This window comes from Rhinoderma darwinii, chromosome 3, assembly GCF_050947455.1.
Source record: "Rhinoderma darwinii isolate aRhiDar2 chromosome 3, aRhiDar2.hap1, whole genome shotgun sequence".
In the NCBI taxonomy this organism is placed as follows: domain Eukaryota; kingdom Metazoa; phylum Chordata; class Amphibia; order Anura; family Rhinodermatidae; genus Rhinoderma; species Rhinoderma darwinii.
In genome coordinates, this window is record NC_134689.1 from 389,632,940 (window position 1) to 389,654,531 (window position 21,592).

The 21,592-nt window shown below is 40.2% G+C and overlaps 2 non-coding genes across 2 annotated transcripts; both read left to right on the forward strand.

Moving 5' to 3' along the window:
* The first annotated feature begins 14,023 nt into the window (after positions 1–14,023).
* TRNAC-ACA (transfer RNA cysteine (anticodon ACA)) lies at positions 14,024–14,096 on the forward strand. The gene has a single exon. It is a non-coding gene; the product is annotated as a tRNA-Cys (tRNA).
* A 2,186-nt stretch (positions 14,097–16,282) lies between these two features.
* TRNAH-GUG (transfer RNA histidin (anticodon GUG)) lies at positions 16,283–16,354 on the forward strand. Its single transcript has one exon. It is a non-coding gene; the product is annotated as a tRNA-His (tRNA).
* Positions 16,355–21,592: the final 5,238 nt, after the last annotated feature.

A 21,592-nucleotide genomic window follows, 5' to 3' on the forward strand; every position in this document is an offset into this window, starting at 1 on the left:
TATGTGATTTAGCCTGTTCCGAAAATGTGTTGTGGAAAAAAGTAAAAACTTCACAAGAGTTCTCAATCACATGAAAATATTTCGTTATTAGCTGGTTTCCATTTGATTTGCCTCACATGATTTCCGGATTCCATGAAAATATTTCCCCTCTATCTGGTTCCGACTTGCTTTGCAATACATGAAAGGAACTTATGGCAATCGGATCCTTGTGTAAGTTTTGAGGTGATCCAGAAATGTGATGCATAAGCAACAATACTCGTTGCATCTGGGCCAGTGGCGCAATGGACAACGCGTCTGACTACGAAACAGAAGATTGTATGTTTGACTCCTACCTGGCTCGTACCTTTTGCCGTGATCGTACAGTGGTTAATACTCTGCGTTGTGGCCGCAGCAACCCCGGTCCGAATCCGTGTCACGGCAGTAACCCTTTACTTACTTATTTTTAATGATATTTACCCAAGGTTTAAGAATATTTATGGATTTTCAGGAAATACACAACACATTTTATCTACGGCTTGTTCTCTTTGTTCTAGATGGCAAAAATCTGGAAATATGTGATTTAGCCTGTTCCGAAAATGTGTTGTGGAAAAAAGTAAAAACTTCACAAGAGTTCTCAATCACATGAAAATATTTCGTTATTAGCTGGTTTCCATTTGATTTGCCTCACATGATTTCCGGATTCCATGAAAATATTTCCCCTCTATCTGGTTCCGACTTGCTTTGCAATACATGAAAGGAACTTATGGCAATCGGATCCTTGTGTAAGTTTTGAGGTGATCCAGAAATGTGATACATAAGCAACAATACTCGTTGCATCTGGGCCAGTGGCGCAATGGACAACGCGTCTGACTACGAATCAGAAGATTGTAGATTTGACTCCTACCTGGCTCGTACATGTTGCTGTGATCGTATAGTGGTTAGTACTCTGCGTTGTGGCCGCAGCAACCCCGGTCCGAATCCGGGTCACGGCAGTAACCCTTTGCTTACTTATTTTTAATGATATTTACCCAAGGTTTAAGAATATTTATGGATTTTCAGGAAATACACAACACATTTTATCTACGGCTTGTTCTCTTTGTTCTAGATGGCAAAAATCTGGAAATATGTGATTTAGCCTGTTCCGAAAATGTGTTGTGGAAAAAAGTAAAAACTTCACAAGAGTTCTCAATCACATGAAAATATTTCGTTATTAGCTGGTTTCCATTTGATTTGCCTCACATGATTTCCGGATTCCATGAAAATATTTCCCCTCTATCTGGTTCCGACTTGCTTTGCAATACATGAAAGGAACTTATGGCAATCGGATCCTTGTGTAAGTTTTGAGGTGATCCAGAAATGTGATGCATAAGCAACAATACTCGTTGCATCTGGGCCAGTGGCGCAATGGACAACGCGTCTGACTACGAAACAGAAGATTGTATGTTTGACTCCTACCTGGCTCGTACCTTTTGCCGTGATCGTACAGTGGTTAATACTCTGCGTTGTGGCCGCAGCAACCCCGGTCCGAATCCGTGTCACGGCAGTAACCCTTTACTTACTTATTTTTAATGATATTTACCCAAGGTTTAAGAATATTTATGGATTTTCAGGAAATACACAACACATTTTATCTACGGCTTGTTCTCTTTGTTCTAGATGGCAAAAATCTGGAAATATGTGATTTAGCCTGTTCCGAAAATGTGTTGTGGAAAAAAGTAAAAACTTCACAAGAGTTCTCAATCACATGAAAATATTTTGTTATTAGCTGGTTTCCATTTGATTTGCCTCACATGATTTCCGGATTCCATGAAAATATTTCCCCTCTATCTGGTTCCGACTTGCTTTGCAATACATGAAAGGAACTTATGGCAATCGGATCCTTGTGTAAGTTTTGAGGTGATCCAGAAATGTGATGCATAAGCAACAATACTCATTGCATCTGGGCCAGTGGCGCAATGGACAATGCGTTTGACTACGAATCAGAAGATTGTAAGTTCGACTCCTACCTGGCTCGTACATGTTGCCGCGATCGTATAGTGGTTAGTACTCTGCGTTGTGGCCGCAGCAACTCCGGTCCGAATCCGGGTCACGGCAGTAACCCTTTGCTTACTTATTTTTAATGATATTTACCCAAGGTTTAAGAATATTCATGGATTTTCAGGAAATACACAACACATTTTATCTACGGCTTGTTCTCTTTGTTCTAGATGGCAAAAATCTGGAAATATGTGATTTAGCCTGTTCCGAAAATGTGTTGTGGAAAAAAGTAAAAACTTCACAAGAGTTCTCAATCACATGAAAATATTTCGTTATTAGCTGGTTTCCATTTGATTTGCCTCACATGATTTCCGGATTCCATGAAAATATTTCCCCTCTATCTGGTTCCGACTTGCTTTGCAATACATGAAAGGAACTTATGGCAATCGGATCCTTGTGTAAGTTTTGAGGTGATCCAGAAATGTGATGCATAAGCAACAATACTCGTTGCATCTGGGCCAGTGGCGCAATGGACAACGCGTCTGACTACGAATCAGAAGATTGTAGATTTGACTCCTACCTGGCTCGTACATGTTGCTGTGATCGTATAGTGGTTAGTACTCTGCGTTGTGGCCGCAGCAACCCCGGTCCGAATCCGGGTCACGGCAGTAACCCTTTGCTTACTTATTTTTAATGATATTTACCCAAGGTTTAAGAATATTCATGGATTTTCAGGAAATACACAACACATTTTATCTACGGCTTGTTCTCTTTGTTCTAGATGGCAAAAATCTGGAAATATGTGATTTAGCCTGTTCCGAAAATGTGTTGTGGAAAAAAGTAAAAACTTCACAAGAGTTCTCAATCACATGAAAATATTTCGTTATTAGCTGGTTTCCATTTGATTTGCCTCACATGATTTCCGGATTCCATGAAAATATTTCCCCTCTATCTGGTTCCGACTTGCTTTGCAATACATGAAAGGAACTTATGGCAATCGGATCCTTGTGTAAGTTTTGAGGTGATCCAGAAATGTGATGCATAAGCAACAATACTCGTTGCATCTGGGCCAGTGGCGCAATGGACAACGCATCTGACTACGAATCAGAAGATTGTAGATTTGACTCCTACCTGGCTCGTACATGTTGCTGTGATCGTATAGTGGTTAGTACTCTGCGTTGTGGCCGCAGCAACCCCGGTCAGAATCCGGGTCACGGCAGTAACCCTTTGCTTACTTATTTTTAATGATATTTACCCAAGGTTTAAGAATATTCATGGATTTTCAGGAAATACACAACACATTTTATCTACGGCTTGTTCTCTTTGTTCTAGATGGCAAAAATCTGGAAATATGTGATTTAGCCTGTTCCGAAAATGTGTTGTGGAAAAAAGTAAAAACTTCACAAGAGTTCTCAATCACATGAAAATATTTCGTTATTAGCTGGTTTCCATTTGATTTGCCTCACATGATTTCCGGATTCCATGAAAATATTTCCCCTCTATCTGGTTCCGACTTGCTTTGCAATACATGAAAGGAACTTATGGCAATCGGATCCTTGTGTAAGTTTTGAGGTGATCCAGAAATGTGATACATAAGCAACAATACTCGTTGCATCTGGGCCAGTGGCGCAATGGACAACGCGTCTGACTACGAATCAGAAGATTGTAGATTTGACTCCTACCTGGCTCGTACATGTTGCTGTGATCGTATAGTGGTTAGTACTCTGCGTTGTGGCCGCAGCAACCCCGGTCCGAATCCGGGTCACGGCAGTAACCCTTTGCTTACTTATTTTTAATGATATTTACCCAAGGTTTAAGAATATTCATGGATTTTCAGGAAATACACAACACATTTTATCTACGGCTTGTTCTCTTTGTTCTAGATGGCAAAAATCTGGAAATATGTGATTTAGCCTGTTCCGAAAATGTGTTGTGGAAAAAAGTAAAAACTTCACAAGAGTTCTCAATCACATGAAAATATTTCGTTATTAGCTGGTTTCCATTTGATTTGCCTCACATGATTTCCGGATTCCATGAAAATATTTCCCCTCTATCTGGTTCCGACTTGCTTTGCAATACATGAAAGGAACTTATGGCAATCGGATCCTTGTGTAAGTTTTGAGGTGATCCAGAAATGTGATGCATAAGCAACAATACTCGTTGCATCTGGGCCAGTGGCGCAATGGACAACGCGTCTGACTACGAATCAGAAGATTGTAGATTTGACTCCTACCTGGCTCGTACATGTTGCTGTGATCGTATAGTGGTTAGTACTCTGCGTTGTGGCCGCAGCAACCCCGGTCCGAATCCGGGTCACGGCAGTAACCCTTTGCTTACTTATTTTTAATGATATTTACCCAAGGTTTAAGAATATTCATGGATTTTCAGGAAATACACAACACATTTTATCTACGGCTTGTTCTCTTTGTTCTAGATGGCAAAAATCTGGAAATATGTGATTTAGCCTGTTCCGAAAATGTGTTGTGGAAAAAAGTAAAAACTTCACAAGAGTTCTCAATCACATGAAAATATTTCGTTATTAGCTGGTTTCCATTTGATTTGCCTCACATGATTTCCAGATTCCATGAAAATATTTCCCCTCTATCTGGTTCCGCCTTGCTTTGCAATACATGAAAGGAACTTATGGCAATCGGATCCTTGTGTAAGTTTTGAGGTGATCCAGAAATGTGATGCATAAGCAACAATACTCGTTGCATCTGGGCCAGTGGCGCAATGGACAACGCGTCTGACTACGAATCAGAAGATTGTAGATTTGACTCCTACCTGGCTCGTACATGTTGCTGTGATCGTATAGTGGTTAGTACTCTGCGTTGTGGCCGCAGCAACCCCGGTCCGAATCCGGGTCACGGCAGTAACCCTTTGCTTACTTATTTTTAATGATATTTACCCAAGGTTTAAGAATATTCATGGATTTTCAGGAAATACACAACACATTTTATCTACGGCTTGTTCTCTTTGTTCTAGATGGCAAAAATCTGGAAATATGTGATTTAGCCTGTTCCGAAAATGTGTTGTGGAAAAAAGTAAAAACTTCACAAGAGTTCTCAATCACATGAAAATATTTCGTTATTAGCTGGTTTCCATTTGATTTGCCTCACATGATTTCCGGATTCCATGAAAATATTTCCCCTCTATCTGGTTCCGACTTGCTTTGCAATACATGAAAGGAACTTATGGCAATCGGATCCTTGTGTAAGTTTTGAGGTGATCCAGAAATGTGATGCATAAGCAACAATACTCGTTGCATCTGGGCCAGTGGCGCAATGGACAACGCGTCTGACTACGAATCAGAAGATTGTAGATTTGACTCCTACCTGGCTCATACATGTTGCTGTGATCGTATAGTGGTTAGTACTCTGCATTGTGGCCGCAGCAACCCCGGTCCGAATCCGGGTCACGGCAGTAACCCTTTGCTTACTTATTTTTAATGATATTTACCCAAGGTTTAAGAATATTCATGGATTTTCAGGAAATACACAACACATTTTATCTACGGCTTGTTCTCTTTGTTCTAGATGGCAAAAATCTGAAAATATGTGATTTAGCCTGTTCCGAAAATGTGTTGTGGAAAAAAGTAAAAACTTCACAAGAGTTCTCAATCACATGAAAATATTTCGTTATTAGCTGGTTTCCATTTGATTTGCCTCACATGATTTCCAGATTCCATGAAAATATTTCCCCTCTATCTGGTTCCGCCTTGCTTTGCAATACATGAAAGGAACTTATGGCAATCGGATCCTTGTGTAAGTTTTGAGGTGATCCAGAAATGTGATGCATAAGCAACAATACTCGTTGCATCTGGGCCAGTGGCGCAATGGACAATGCGTTTGACTACGAATCAGAAGATTGTAGGTTCAACTTCTACCTGGCTCGTACATGTTGCCGTGATCGTATAGTGGTTAGTACTCTGCGTTGTGGCCGCAGCAACCCCGGTCCGAATCCGGGTCACGGCAGTAACCCTTTGCTTACTTATTTTTAATGATATTTACCCAAGGTTTAAGAATATTCATGGATTTTCAGGAAATACACAACACATTTTATCTACGGCTTGTTCTCTTTGTTCTAGATGGCAAAAATCTGGAAATATGTGATTTAGCCTGTTCCGAAAATGTGTTGTGGAAAAAAGTAAAAACTTCACAAGAGTTCTCAATCACATGAAAATATTTCGTTATTAGCTGGTTTCCATTTGATTTGCCTCACATGATTTCCGGATTCCATGAAAATATTTCCCCTCTATCTGGTTCCGACTTGCTTTGCAATACATGAAAGGAACTTATGGCAATCGGACCCTTGTGTAAGTTTTGAGGTGATCCAGAAATGTGATGCATAAGCAACAATACTCGTTGCATCTGGGCCAGTGGCGCAATGGACAACGCGTCTGACTACGAATCAGAAGAATGTAGGTTTGACTCCTACCTGGCTCGTACATGTTGCCGTGATCGTGGTTAGTACTCTAAGTTGTGGCCGCAGCAACCCCGGTCCGAATCCGGGTCACGGCAGTAACCCTTTGCTTACTTATTTTTAATGATATTTACCCAAGGTTTAAGAATATTCATGGATTTTCAGGAAATACACAACACATTTTATCTACGGCTTGTTCTCTTTGTTCTAGATGGCAAAAATCTGGAAATATGTGATTTAGCCTGTTCCGAAAATGTGTTGTGGAAAAAAGTAAAAACTTCACAAGAGTTCTCAATCACATGAAAATATTTCGTTATTAGCTGGTTTCCATTTGATTTGCCTCACATGATTTCCGGATTCCATGAAAATATTTCCCCTCTATCTGGTTCCGACTTGCTTTGCAATACATGAAAGGAACTTATGGCAATCGGATCCTTGTGTAAGTTTTGAGGTGATCCAGAAATGTGATGCATAAGCAACAATACTCGTTGCATCTGGGCCAGTGGCGGAATGGACAACGCGTCTGACTACGAATCAGAAGATTGTATGTTTGACTCCTACCTGGCTCATACATGTTGCCGGGATCGTATAGTGGTTAGTACTCTGCGTTGTGGCCGCAGCAACCCCGGTCCGAATCCGGGTCACGGCAGTAACCCTTTGCTTACTTATTTTTAATGATATTTACCCAAGGTTTAAGAATATTCATGGATTTTCAGGAAATACACAACACATTTTATCTACGGCTTGTTCTCTTTGTTCTAGATGGCAAAAATCTGGAAATATGTGATTTAGCCTGTTCCGAAAATTTGTTGTGGAAAAAAGTAAAAACTTCACAAGAGTTCTCAATCACATGAAAATATTTCGTTATTAGCTGGTTTCCATTTGATTTGCCTCACATGATTTCCAGATTCCATGAAAATATTTCCCCTCTATCTGGTTCCGACTTGCTTTGCAATACATGAAAGGAACTTATGGCAATCGGATCCTTGTGTAAGTTTTGAGGTGATCCAGAAATGTGATGCATAAGCAACAATACTCTTTGCATCTGGGCCAGTGGCGCAATGGGCAACACGTCTGACTACGAATCAGAAAATTGTAGGTTTGACTCCTACCTGGCTCGTACATGTTGCCATAATCGTATAGTGGTTAGTACTCTGCGTTGTGGCCGTAGCAACCCCGGTCCGAATCCGGGTCACGGCAGTAACTGTTTGCTTACTTATTTTTAATGATATTTACCCAAGGTTTAAGAATATTCATGGATTTTCAGGAAATACACAACACATTTTATCTACGGCTTGTTCTCTTTGTTCTAGATGGCAAAAATCTGGAAATATGTGATTTAGCCTGTTCCGAAAATGTGTTGTGGAAAAAAGTAAAAACTTCACAAGAGTTCTCAATCACATGAAAATATTTCGTTATTAGCTGGTTTCCATTTGATTTGCCTCACATGATTTCCAGATTCCATGAAAATATTTCCCCTCTATCTGGTTCCGACTTGCTTTGCAATACATGAAAGGAACTTATGGCAATCGGATCCTTGTGTAAGTTTTGAGGTGATCCAGAAATGTGATGCATAAGCAACAATACTCGTTGCATCTGGGCCAGTGGCGCAATGGACAACGCGTCTGACTACGAATCAGAAGATTGTAGATTTGACTCCTACCTGGCTCATACATGTTGCTGTGATCGTATAGTGGTTAGTACTCTGCATTGTGGCCGCAGCAACCCCGGTCCGAATCCGGGTCACGGCAGTAACCCTTTGCTTACTTATTTTTAATGATATTTACCCAAGGTTTAAGAATATTCATGGATTTTCAGGAAATACACAACACATTTTATCTACGGCTTGTTCTCTTTGTTCTAGATGGCAAAAATCTGAAAATATGTGATTTAGCCTGTTCCGAAAATGTGTTGTGGAAAAAAGTAAAAACTTCACAAGAGTTCTCAATCACATGAAAATATTTCGTTATTAGCTGGTTTCCATTTGATTTGCCTCACATGATTTCCAGATTCCATGAAAATATTTCCCCTCTATCTGGTTCCGCCTTGCTTTGCAATACATGAAAGGAACTTATGGCAATCGGATCCTTGTGTAAGTTTTGAGGTGATCCAGAAATGTGATGCATAAGCAACAATACTCGTTGCATCTGGGCCAGTGGCGCAATGGACAATGCGTTTGACTACGAATCAGAAGATTGTAGGTTCAACTTCTACCTGGCTCGTACATGTTGCCGTGATCGTATAGTGGTTAGTACTCTGCGTTGTGGCCGCAGCAACCCCGGTCCGAATCCGGGTCACGGCAGTAACCCTTTGCTTACTTATTTTTAATGATATTTACCCAAGGTTTAAGAATATTCATGGATTTTCAGGAAATACACAACACATTTTATCTACGGCTTGTTCTCTTTGTTCTAGATGGCAAAAATCTGGAAATATGTGATTTAGCCTGTTCCGAAAATGTGTTGTGGAAAAAAGTAAAAACTTCACAAGAGTTCTCAATCACATGAAAATATTTCGTTATTAGCTGGTTTCCATTTGATTTGCCTCACATGATTTCCGGATTCCATGAAAATATTTCCCCTCTATCTGGTTCCGACTTGCTTTGCAATACATGAAAGGAACTTATGGCAATCGGACCCTTGTGTAAGTTTTGAGGTGATCCAGAAATGTGATGCATAAGCAACAATACTCGTTGCATCTGGGCCAGTGGCGCAATGGACAACGCGTCTGACTACGAATCAGAAGATTGTAGGTTTGACTCCTACCTGGCTCGTACATGTTGCCGTGATCGTGGTTAGTACTCTAAGTTGTGGCCGCAGCAACCCCGGTCCGAATCCGGGTCACGGCAGTAACCCTTTGCTTACTTATTTTTAATGATATTTACCCAAGGTTTAAGAATATTCATGGATTTTCAGGAAATACACAACACATTTTATCTACGGCTTGTTCTCTTTGTTCTAGATGGCAAAAATCTGGAAATATGTGATTTAGCCTGTTCCGAAAATGTGTTGTGGAAAAAAGTAAAAACTTCACAAGAGTTCTCAATCACATGAAAATATTTCGTTATTAGCTGGTTTCCATTTGATTTGCCTCACATGATTTCCGGATTCCATGAAAATATTTCCCCTCTATCTGGTTCCGACTTGCTTTGCAATACATGAAAGGAACTTATGGCAATCGGATCCTTGTGTAAGTTTTGAGGTGATCCAGAAATGTGATGCATAAGCAACAATACTCGTTGCATCTGGGCCAGTGGCGGAATGGACAACGCGTCTGACTACGAATCAGAAGATTGTATGTTTGACTCCTACCTGGCTCATACATGTTGCCGGGATCGTATAGTGGTTAGTACTCTGCGTTGTGGCCGCAGCAACCCCGGTCCGAATCCGGGTCACGGCAGTAACCCTTTGCTTACTTATTTTTAATGATATTTACCCAAGGTTTAAGAATATTCATGGATTTTCAGGAAATACACAACACATTTTATCTACGGCTTGTTCTCTTTGTTCTAGATGGCAAAAATCTGGAAATATGTGATTTAGCCTGTTCCGAAAATTTGTTGTGGAAAAAAGTAAAAACTTCACAAGAGTTCTCAATCACATGAAAATATTTCGTTATTAGCTGGTTTCCATTTGATTTGCCTCACATGATTTCCAGATTCCATGAAAATATTTCCCCTCTATCTGGTTCCGACTTGCTTTGCAATACATGAAAGGAACTTATGGCAATCGGATCCTTGTGTAAGTTTTGAGGTGATCCAGAAATGTGATGCATAAGCAACAATACTCTTTGCATCTGGGCCAGTGGCGCAATGGGCAACACGTCTGACTACGAATCAGAAAATTGTAGGTTTGACTCCTACCTGGCTCGTACATGTTGCCATAATCGTATAGTGGTTAGTACTCTGCGTTGTGGCCGTAGCAACCCCGGTCCGAATCCGGGTCACGGCAGTAACTGTTTGCTTACTTATTTTTAATGATATTTACCCAAGGTTTAAGAATATTCATGGATTTTCAGGAAATACACAACACATTTTATCTACGGCTTGTTCTCTTTGTTCTAGATGGCAAAAATCTGGAAATATGTGATTTAGCCTGTTCCGAAAATGTGTTGTGGAAAAAAGTAAAAACTTCACAAGAGTTCTCAATCACATGAAAATATTTCGTTATTAGCTGGTTTCCATTTGATTTGCCTCACATGATTTCCAGATTCCATGAAAATATTTCCCCTCTATCTGGTTCCGACTTGCTTTGCAATACATGAAAGGAACTTATGGCAATCGGATCCTTGTGTAAGTTTTGAGGTGATCCAGAAATGTGATGCATAAGCAACAATACTCGTTGCATCTGGGCCAGTGGCGCAATGGACAACGCGTCTGACTACGAATCAGAAGATTGTAGGTTTGACTCCTACCTGGCTCGTACATGTTGCCGTGATCGTATTGTGGTTAGTACTCTGCGTTGTGGCCGCAGCAACCACGGTCCGAATCCGGGTCACGGCAGTAACCCTTTGCTTACTTATTTTTAATGATATTTACCCAAGGTTTAAGAATATTCATGGATTTTCAGGAAATACACAACACATTTTATCTACGGCTTGTTCTCTTTGTTCTAGATGGCAAAAATCTGGAAATATGTGATTTAGCCTGTTCCGAAAATTTGTTGTGGAAAAAAGTAAAAACTTCACAAGAGTTCTCAATCACATGAAAATATTTCGTTATTAGCTGGTTTCCATTTGATTTGCCTCACATGATTTCCAGATTCCATGAAAATATTTCCCCTCTATCTGGTTCCGACTTGCTTTGCAATACATGAAAGGAACTTATGGCAATCGGATCCTTGTGTAAGTTTTGAGGTGATCCAGAAATGTGATGCATAAGCAACAATACTCGTTGCATCTGGGCCAGTGGCGCAATGGACAACGCGTCTGACTACGAATCAGAAGATTGTAGGTTTGACTCCTACCTGGCTCGTACATGTTGCCGTGATCGTATTGTGGTTAGTACTCTGCGTTGTGGCCGCAGCAACCACGGTCCGAATCCGGGTCACGGCAGTAACCCTTTGCTTATTTTTAATGATATTTACCCAATGTTTAAGAATATTCATGGATTTTCAGGAAATACACAACACATTTTATCTACGGCTTGTTCTCTTTGTTCTAGATGGCAAAAATCTGGAAATATGTGATTTAGCCTGTTCCGAAAATGTGTTGTGGAAAAAAGTAAAAACTTCACAAGAGTTCTCAATCACATGAAAATATTTCGTTATTAGCTGGTTTCCATTTGATTTGCCTCACATGATTTCCAGATTCCATGAAAATATTTCCCCTCTATCTGGTTCCGACTTGCTTTGCAATACATGAAAGGAACTTATGGCAATCGGATCCTTGTGTAAGTTTTGAGGTGATCCAGAAATGTGATGCATAAGCAACAATACTCATTGCATCTGGGCCAGTGGCGCAATGGACAACACGTCTAACTACGAATCAGAAAATTGTAGGTTTGACTCCTACCTGGCTCGTACATGTTGCCGTGATCGTATAGTGGTTAGTACTCTGCGTTGTGGCCGTAGCAACCCCGGTCCGAATCTGGGTCACGGCAGTAACCGTTTGCTTACTTATTTTTAATGATATTTACCCAAGGTTTAAGATTATTCATGGATTTTCAGGAAATACACAACACATTTTATCTACGGCTTGTTCTCTTTGTTCTAGATGGCAAAAATCTGGAAATATGTGATTTAGCCTGTTCCGAAAATGTGTTGTGGAAAAAAGTAAAAACTTCACAAGAGTTCTCAATCACATGAAAATATTTCGTTATTAGCTGTTTTCCATTTGATTTGCCTCACATGATTTCCAGATTCCATGAAAATATTTCCCCTCTATCTGGTTCCGACTTGCTTTGCAATACATGAAAGGAACTTATGGCAATCGGATCCTTGTGTAAGTTTTGAGGTGATCCAGAAATGTGATGCATAAGCAACAATACTCGTTGCATCTGGGCCAGTGGCGCAATGGACAATGCGTTTGACTACGAATCAGAAGATTGTAGGTTCAACTTCTACCTGGCTCGTACATGTTGCCGTGATCGTATAGTGGTTAGTACTCTGCGTTGTGGCCGCAGCAACCCCGGTCCGAATCCGGGTCACGGCAGTAACCCTTTGCTTACTTATTTTTAATGATATTTACCCAAGGTTTAAGAATATTCATGGATTTTCAGGAAATACACAACACATTTTATCTACGGCTTGTTCTCTTTGTTCTAGATGGCAAAAATCTGGAAATATGTGATTTAGCCTGTTCCGAAAATGTGTTGTGGAAAAAAGTAAAAACTTCACAAGAGTTCTCAATCACATGAAAATATTTCGTTATTAGCTGGTTTCCATTTGATTTGCCTCACATGATTTCCGGATTCCATGAAAATATTTCCCCTCTATCTGGTTCCGACTTGCTTTGCAATACATGAAAGGAACTTATGGCAATCGGACCCTTGTGTAAGTTTTGAGGTGATCCAGAAATGTGATGCATAAGCAACAATACTCGTTGCATCTGGGCCAGTGGCGCAATGGACAACGCGTCTGACTACGAATCAGAAGATTGTAGGTTTGACTCCTACCTGGCTCGTACATGTTGCCGTGATCGTGGTTAGTACTCTAAGTTGTGGCCGCAGCAACCCCGGTCCGAATCCGGGTCACGGCAGTAACCCTTTGCTTACTTATTTTTAATGATATTTACCCAAGGTTTAAGAATATTCATGGATTTTCAGGAAATACACAACACATTTTATCTACGGCTTGTTCTCTTTGTTCTAGATGGCAAAAATCTGGAAATATGTGATTTAGCCTGTTCCGAAAATGTGTTGTGGAAAAAAGTAAAAACTTCACAAGAGTTCTCAATCACATGAAAATATTTCGTTATTAGCTGGTTTCCATTTGATTTGCCTCACATGATTTCCGGATTCCATGAAAATATTTCCCCTCTATCTGGTTCCGACTTGCTTTGCAATACATGAAAGGAACTTATGGCAATCGGATCCTTGTGTAAGTTTTGAGGTGATCCAGAAATGTGATGCATAAGCAACAATACTCGTTGCATCTGGGCCAGTGGCGGAATGGACAACGCGTCTGACTACGAATCAGAAGATTGTATGTTTGACTCCTACCTGGCTCATACATGTTGCCGGGATCGTATAGTGGTTAGTACTCTGCGTTGTGGCCGCAGCAACCCCGGTCCGAATCCGGGTCACGGCAGTAACCCTTTGCTTACTTATTTTTAATGATATTTACCCAAGGTTTAAGAATATTCATGGATTTTCAGGAAATACACAACACATTTTATCTACGGCTTGTTCTCTTTGTTCTAGATGGCAAAAATCTGGAAATATGTGATTTAGCCTGTTCCGAAAATGTGTTGTGGAAAAAAGTAAAAACTTCACAAGAGTTCTCAATCACATGAAAATATTTCGTTATTAGCTGGTTTCCATTTGATTTGCCTCACATGATTTCCGGATTCCATGAAAATATTTCCCCTCTATCTGGTTCCGACTTGCTTTGCAATACATGAAAGGAACTTATGGCAATCGGACCCTTGTGTAAGTTTTGAGGTGATCCAGAAATGTGATGCATAAGCAACAATACTCGTTGCATCTGGGCCAGTGGCGCAATGGACAACACGTCTGACTACAAATCAGAAGATTGTAGGTTTGACTCCTACCTGGCTCGTACATGTTGCCGTGATCGTGGTTAGTACTCTAAGTTGTGGCCGCAGCAACCCCGATCCGAATCCGGGTCACGGCAGTAACCCTTTGCTTACTTATTTTTAATGATATTTACCCAAGGTTTAAGAATATTCATGGATTTTCAGGAAATACACAACACATTTTATCTACGGCTTGTTCTCTTTGTTCTAGATGGCAAAAATCTGGAAATATGTGATTTAGCCTGTTCCGAAAATGTGTTGTGGAAAAAAGTAAAAACTTCACAAGAGTTCTCAATCACATGAAAATATTTCGTTATTAGCTGGTTTCCATTTGATTTGCCTCACATGATTTCCGGATTCCATGAAAATATTTCCCCTCTATCTGGTTCCGACTTGCTTTGCAATACATGAAAGGAACTTATGGCAATCGGATCCTTGTGTAAGTTTTGAGGTGATCCAGAAATGTGATGCATAAGCAACAATACTCGTTGCATCTGGGCCAGTGGCGGAATGGACAACGCGTCTGACTACGAATCAGAAGATTGTATGTTTGACTCCTACCTGGCACGTACATGTTGCCGTGATCGTATAGTGGTTAGTACTCTGCGTTATGGCCGCAGCAACCCCGGTCCGAATCCGGGTCACGGCAGTAACCCTTTGCTTACTTATTTTTAATGATATTTACCCAAGGTTTAAGAATATTCATGGATTTTCAGGAAATACACAACACATTTTATCTACGGCTTGTTCTCTTTGTTCTAGATGGCAAAAATCTGGAAATATGTGATTTAGCCTGTTCCGAAAATGTGTTGTGGAAAAAAGTAAAAACTTCACAAGAGTTCTCAATCACATGAAAATATTTCGTTATTAGCTGGTTTCCATTTGATTTGCCTCACATGATTTCCAGATTCCATGAAAATATTTCCCCTCTATCTGGTTCCGACTTGCTTTGCAATACATGAAAGGAACTTATGGCAATCGGATCCTTGTGTAAGTTCCTTGTGTAAGTTTTGAGGTGATCCAGAAATGTGATGCATAAGCAACAATACTCGTTGCATCTGGGCTAGTGGCGCAATGGACAACGCGTCTGACTACGAATCAGAAGATTGTAGGTTTGACTCGTACATGTTGCCGTGATCGTATAGTGGTTAGTACTCTGCATTGTGGCCGCAGCAATCCGGGTCACGGCAGTAACCCTTTGCTTACTTATTTTTAATGATATTTACCCAAGGTTTAAGAATATTCATGGATTTTCAGGAAATACACAACACATTTTATCTACGGCTTATTCTCTTTGTTCTAGATGGCAAAAATCTGGAAATATGTGATTTAGCCTGTTCCGAAAATGTGTTGTGGAAAAAAGTAAAAACTTCACAAGAGTTCTCAATCACATGAAAATATTTCGTTATTAGCTGGTTTCCATTTGATTTGCCTCACATGATTTCCAGATTCCATGAAAATATTTCCCCTCTATCTGGTTCCGACTTGCTTTGCAATACATGAAAGGAACTTATGGCAATCGGATCCTTGTGTAAGTTCCTTGTGTAAGTTTTGAGGTGATCCAGAAATGTGATGCATAAGCAACAATACTCGTTGCATCTGGGCTAGTGGCGCAATGGACAACGCGTCTGACTACGAATCAGAAGATTGTAGATTTGACTCGTACATGTTGCCGTGATCGTATAGTGGTTAGTACTCTGCGTTGTGGCCGCAGCAATCCGGGTCACGGCAGTAACCCTTTGCTTACTTATTTTTAATGATATTTACCCAAGGTTTAAGAATATTCATGGATTTTCAGGAAGTACACAACACATTTTATCTACGGCTTGTTCTCTTTGTTCTAGATGGCAAAAATCTGGAAATATGTGATTTAGCCTGTTCCGAAAATGTGTTGTGGAAAAAGTAAAAACTTCACAAGAGTTCTCAATCACATGAAAATATTTCGTTATTAGCTGGTTTCCATTTGATTTGCCTCACATGATTTCCGGATTCCATGAAAATATTTCCCCTCTATCTGGTTCCGACTTGCTTTGCAATACATGAAAGGAACTTATGGCAATCGGATCCTTGTGTAAGTTTTGAGGTGATCCAGAAATGTGATGCATAAGCAACAATACTCGTTGCTTCTGGGCCAGTGGCGCAATGGACAACGCGTCTGACTACGAATCAGAAGATTGTAGGTTTGACTCCTACCTGGCTCATACATGTTGCCGTGATCGTACAGTGGTTAGTACTCTGCGTTGTGGCCGCAGCAACCCCGGTCCGAATCCGGGTCACGGCAGTAACCCTTTGCTTACTTATTTTTAATGATATTTACCCAAGGTTTAAGAATATTCATGGATTTTCAGGAAATACACAACACATTTTATCTACGGCTTGTTCTCTTTGTTCTAGATGGCAAAAATCTGGAAATATGTGATTTAGCCTGTTCCGAAAATGTGTTGTGGAAAAAAGTAAAAACTTCACAAGAGTTCTCAATCACATGAAAATATTTCGTTATTAGCTGGTTTCCATTTGATTTGCCTCACATGATTTCCGGATTCCATGAAAATATTTCCCCTCTATCTGGTTCCGACATGCTTTGCAATACATGAAAGGAACTTATGGCAATCGGACCCTTGTGTAAGTTTTGAGGTGATCCAGAAATGTGATGCATAAGCAACAATACTCATTGCATCTGGGCCAGTGGCGCAATGGACAACGCGTCTGACTACGAATCAGAAGATTGTAGGTTTGACTCCTACCTGGCTCGTACATGTTGCCGTGATCGTGGTTAGTACTCTAAGTTGTGGCCGCAGCAACCCCTGTCCGAATCCGGGGCACGGCAGTAACCCTTTGCTTACTTATTTTTAATGATATTTACCCAAGGTTTAAGAATATTCATGGATTTTCAGGAAATACACAACACATTTTATCTACGGCTTGTTCTCTTTGTTCTAGATGGCAAAAATCTGGAAATATGTGATTTAGCCTGTTCCGAAAATGTGTTGTGGAAAAAAGTAAAAACTTCACAAGAGTTCTCAATCACATGAAAATATTTCGTTATTAGCTGGTTTCCATTTGATTTGCCTCACATGATTTCCGGATTCCATGAAAATATTTCCCCTCTATCTGGTTCCGACTTGCTTTGCAATACATGAAAGGAACTTATGACAATCGGATCCTTATGTAAATTTTGAGGTGATCCAGAAATGTGATGCATAAGCAACAATAGTAGTTGCATCTGGGCCAGTGGCGCAATGGACAACGCGTCTGACTACGAATCAGAAGATTGTAGGTTCGACTCGTACATGTTGCCGTGATCGTATAGTGGTTAGTACTCTGCGTTGTGGCCGTAGCAACCCCGGTCCGAATCCGGGTCACGGCAGTACCTATTTGCTTACTTATTTTTAATGATATTTACCCAAGGTTTAAGAATATTCATGGATTTTCAGGAAATACACAACACATTTTATCTATGGCTTGTTCTCTTTGTTCTAGATGGCAAAAATCTGGAAATATGTGATTTAGCCTGTTCCGAAAATGTGTTGTGGAAAAAAGTAAAAACTTCACAAGAGTTCTCAATCACATGAAAATATTTCGTTATTAGCTGGTTTCCATTTGATTTGCCTCACATGATTTCCGGATTCCATGAAAATATTTCCCCTCTATCTGGTTCCGACTTGCTTTGCAATACATGAAAGGAACTTATGGCAATCGGATCCTTGTGTAAGTTTTGAGGTGATCCAGAAATGTGATGCATAAGCAACAATAATCGTTGGATCTGGGCCAGTGGCGCAATGGACAACGCGTCTGACTACGAATCAGAAGATTGTAGGTTTGACTCCTACCTGGCTCGTACATGTTGCCGTGATCGTATAGTGGTTAGTACTCTAAGTTGTGGCCGCAGCAACCCCGGTCCGAATCCGGGTCACGGCAGTAACCCTTTGCTTACTTATTTTTAATGATATTTACCCAAGGTTTAAGAATATTCATGGATTTTCAGGAAATACACAACACATTTTATCTACGGCTTGTTCTCTTTGTTCTAGATGGCAAAAATCTGGAAATATGTGATTTAGCCTGTTCCGAAAATGTGTTGTGGAAAAAAGTAAAAACTTCACAAGAGTTCTCAATCACATGAAAATATTTCGTTATTAGCTGGTTTCCATTTGATTTGCCTCACATGATTTCCAGATTCCATGAAAATATTTCCCCTCTATCTGGTTCCGACTTGCTTTGCAATACATGAAAGGAACTTATGGCAATCGGATCCTTGTGTAAGTTCCTTGTGTAAGTTTTGAGGTGATCCAGAAATGTGATGCATAAGCAACAATACTCGTTGCATCTGGGCTAGTGGCGCAATGGACAACGCGTCTGACTACAAATCAGAAGATTGTAGGTTTGACTCGTACATGTTGCCGTGATCGTATAGTGGTTAGTACTCTGCATTGTGGCCGCAGCAATGCGGGTCACGGCAGTAACCCTTTGCTTACTTATTTTTAATGATATTTACCCAAGGTTTAAGAATATTCATGGATTTTCAGGAAATACACAACACATTTTATCTACGGCTTATTCTCTTTGTTCTAGATGGCAAAAATCTGGAAATATGTGATTTAGCCTGTTCCGAAAATGTGTTGTGGAAAAAAGTAAAAACTTCACAAGAGTTCTCAATCACATGAAAATATTTCGTTATTAGCTGGTTTCCATTTGATTTGCCTCACATGATTTCCAGATTCCATGAAAATATTTCCCCTCTATCTGGTTCCGACTTGCTTTGCAATACATGAAAGGAACTTATGGCAATCGGATCCTTGTGTAAGTTCCTTGTGTAAGTTTTGAGGTGATCCAGAAATGTGATGCATAAGCAACAATACTCGTTGCATCTGGGCTAGTGGCGCAATGGACAACGCGTCTGACTACGAATCAGAAGATTGTAGGTTTGACTCGTACATGTTGCCGTGATCGTATAGTGGTTAGTACTCTGCGTTGTGGCCGCAGCAATCCGGGTCACGGCAGTAACCCTTTGCTTACTTATTTTTAATGATATTTACCCAAGGTTTAAGAATATTCATGGATTTTCAGGAAATACACAACACATTTTATCTACGGCTTGTTCTCTTTGTTCTAGATGGCAAAAATCTGGAAATATGTGATTTAGCCTGTTCCGAAAATGTGTTGTGGAAAAAAGTAAAAACTTCACAAGAGTTCTCAATCACATGAAAATATTTCGTTATTAGCTGGTTTCCATTTGATTTGCCTCACATGATTTCCGGATTCCATGAAAATATTTCCCCTCTATCTGGTTCCGACATGCTTTGCAATACATGAAAGGAACTTATGGCAATCGGACCCTTGTGTAAGTTTTGAGGTGATCCAGAAATGTGATGCATAAGCAACAATACTCGTTGCATCTGGGCCAGTGGCGCAATGGACAACGCGTCTGACTATGAATCAGAAGATTGTAGGTATGACTCCTACCTGGCTCGTACATGTTGCCGTGATCGTGGTTAGTACTCTAAGTTGTGGCCGCAGCAACCCCTGTCCGAATCCGGGTCACGGCAGTAACCCTTTGCTTACTTATTTTTAATGATATTTACCCAATTTTTAAGAATATTCATGGATTTTCAGGAAATACACAACACATTTTATCTACGGCTTGTTCTCTTTGTTCTAGATGGCAAAAATCTGGAAATATGTGATTTAGCCTGTTCCGAAAATGTGTTGTGGAAAAAAGTAAAAACTTCACAAGAGTTCTCAATCACATGAAAATATTTCGTTATTAGCTGGTTTCCATTTGATTTGCCTCACATGATTTCCAGATTCCATGAAAATATTTCCCCTCTATCTGGTTCCGACTTGCTTTGCAATACATGAAAGGAACTTATGGCAATCGGATCCTTGTGTAAGTTCCTTGTGTAAGTTTTGAGGTGATCCAGAAATGTGATGCATAAGCAACAATACTCGTTGCATCTGGGCTAGTGGCGCAATGGACAACGCGTCTGACTACGAATCAGAAGATTGTAGGTTTGACTCGTACATGTTGCCGTGATCGTATAGTGGTTAGTACTCTGCATTGTGGCCGCAGCAATCCGGGTCACGGCAGTAACCCTTTGCTTACTTATTTTTAATGATATTTACCCAAGGTTTAAGAATATTCATGGATTTTCAGGAAATACACAACACATTTTATCTACGGCTTATTCTCTTTGTTCTAGATGGCAAAAATCTGGAAATATGTGATTTAGCCTGTTCCGAAAATGTGTTGTGGAAAAAAGTAAAAACTTCACAAGAGTTCTCAATCACATGAAAATATTTCGTTATTAGCTGGTTTCCATTTGATTTGCCTCACATGATTTCCAGATTCCATGAAAATATTTCCCCTCTATCTGGTTCCGACTTGCTTTGCAATACATGAAAGGAACTTATGGCAATCGGATCCTTGTGTAAGTTCCTTGTGTAAGTTTTGAGGTGATCCAGAAATGTGATGCATAAGCAACAATACTCGTTGCATCTGGGCTAGTGGCGCAATGGACAACGCGTCTGACTACGAATCAGAAGATTGCAGGTTTGACTCGTACATGTTGCCGTGATCATATAGTGGTTAGTACTCTGCGTTGTGGCCGCAGCAATCCGGGTCACGGCAGTAACCCTTTGCTTACTTATTTTTAATGATATTTACCCAAGGTTTAAGAATATTCATGGATTTTCAGGAAATACACGACACATTTTATCTACGGCTTGTTCTCTTTGTTCTAGATGGCAAAAATCTGGAAATATGTGATTTAGCCTGTTCCGAAAATGTGTTGTGGAAAAAAGTAAAAACTTCACAAGAGTTCTCAATCACATGAAAATATTTCGTTATTAGCTGGTTTCCATTTGATTTGCCTCACATGATTTCCGGATTCCATGAAAATATTTCCCCTCTATCTGGTTCCGACATGCTTTGCAATACATGAAAGGAACTTATGGCAATCGGACCCTTGTGTAAGTTTTGAGGTGATCCAGAAATGTGATGCATAAGCAACAATACTCGTTGCATCTGGGCCAGTGGCGCAATGGACAACGCGTCTGACTACGAATCAGAAGATTGTAGGTTTGACTCCTACCTGGCTCGTACATGTTGCCGTGATCGTGGTTAGTACTCTAAGTTGTGGCCGCAGCAACCCCTGTCCGAATCCGGGTCACGGCAGTAACCCTTTGCTTACTTATTTTTAATGATATTTACCCAATTTCTAAGAATATTCATGGATTTTCAGGAAATACACAACACATTTTATCTACGGCTTGTTCTCTTTGTTCTAGATGGCAAAAATCTGGAAATATGTGATTTAGCCTGTTCCGAAAATGTGTTGTGGAAAAAAGTAAAAACTTCACAAGAGTTCTCAATCACATGAAAATATTTCGTTATTAGCTGGTTTCCATTTGATTTGCCTCACATGATTTCCAGATTCCATGAAAATATTTCCCCTCTATCTGGTTCCGACTTGCTTTGCAATACATGAAAGGAACTTATGGCAATCGGATCCTTGTGTAA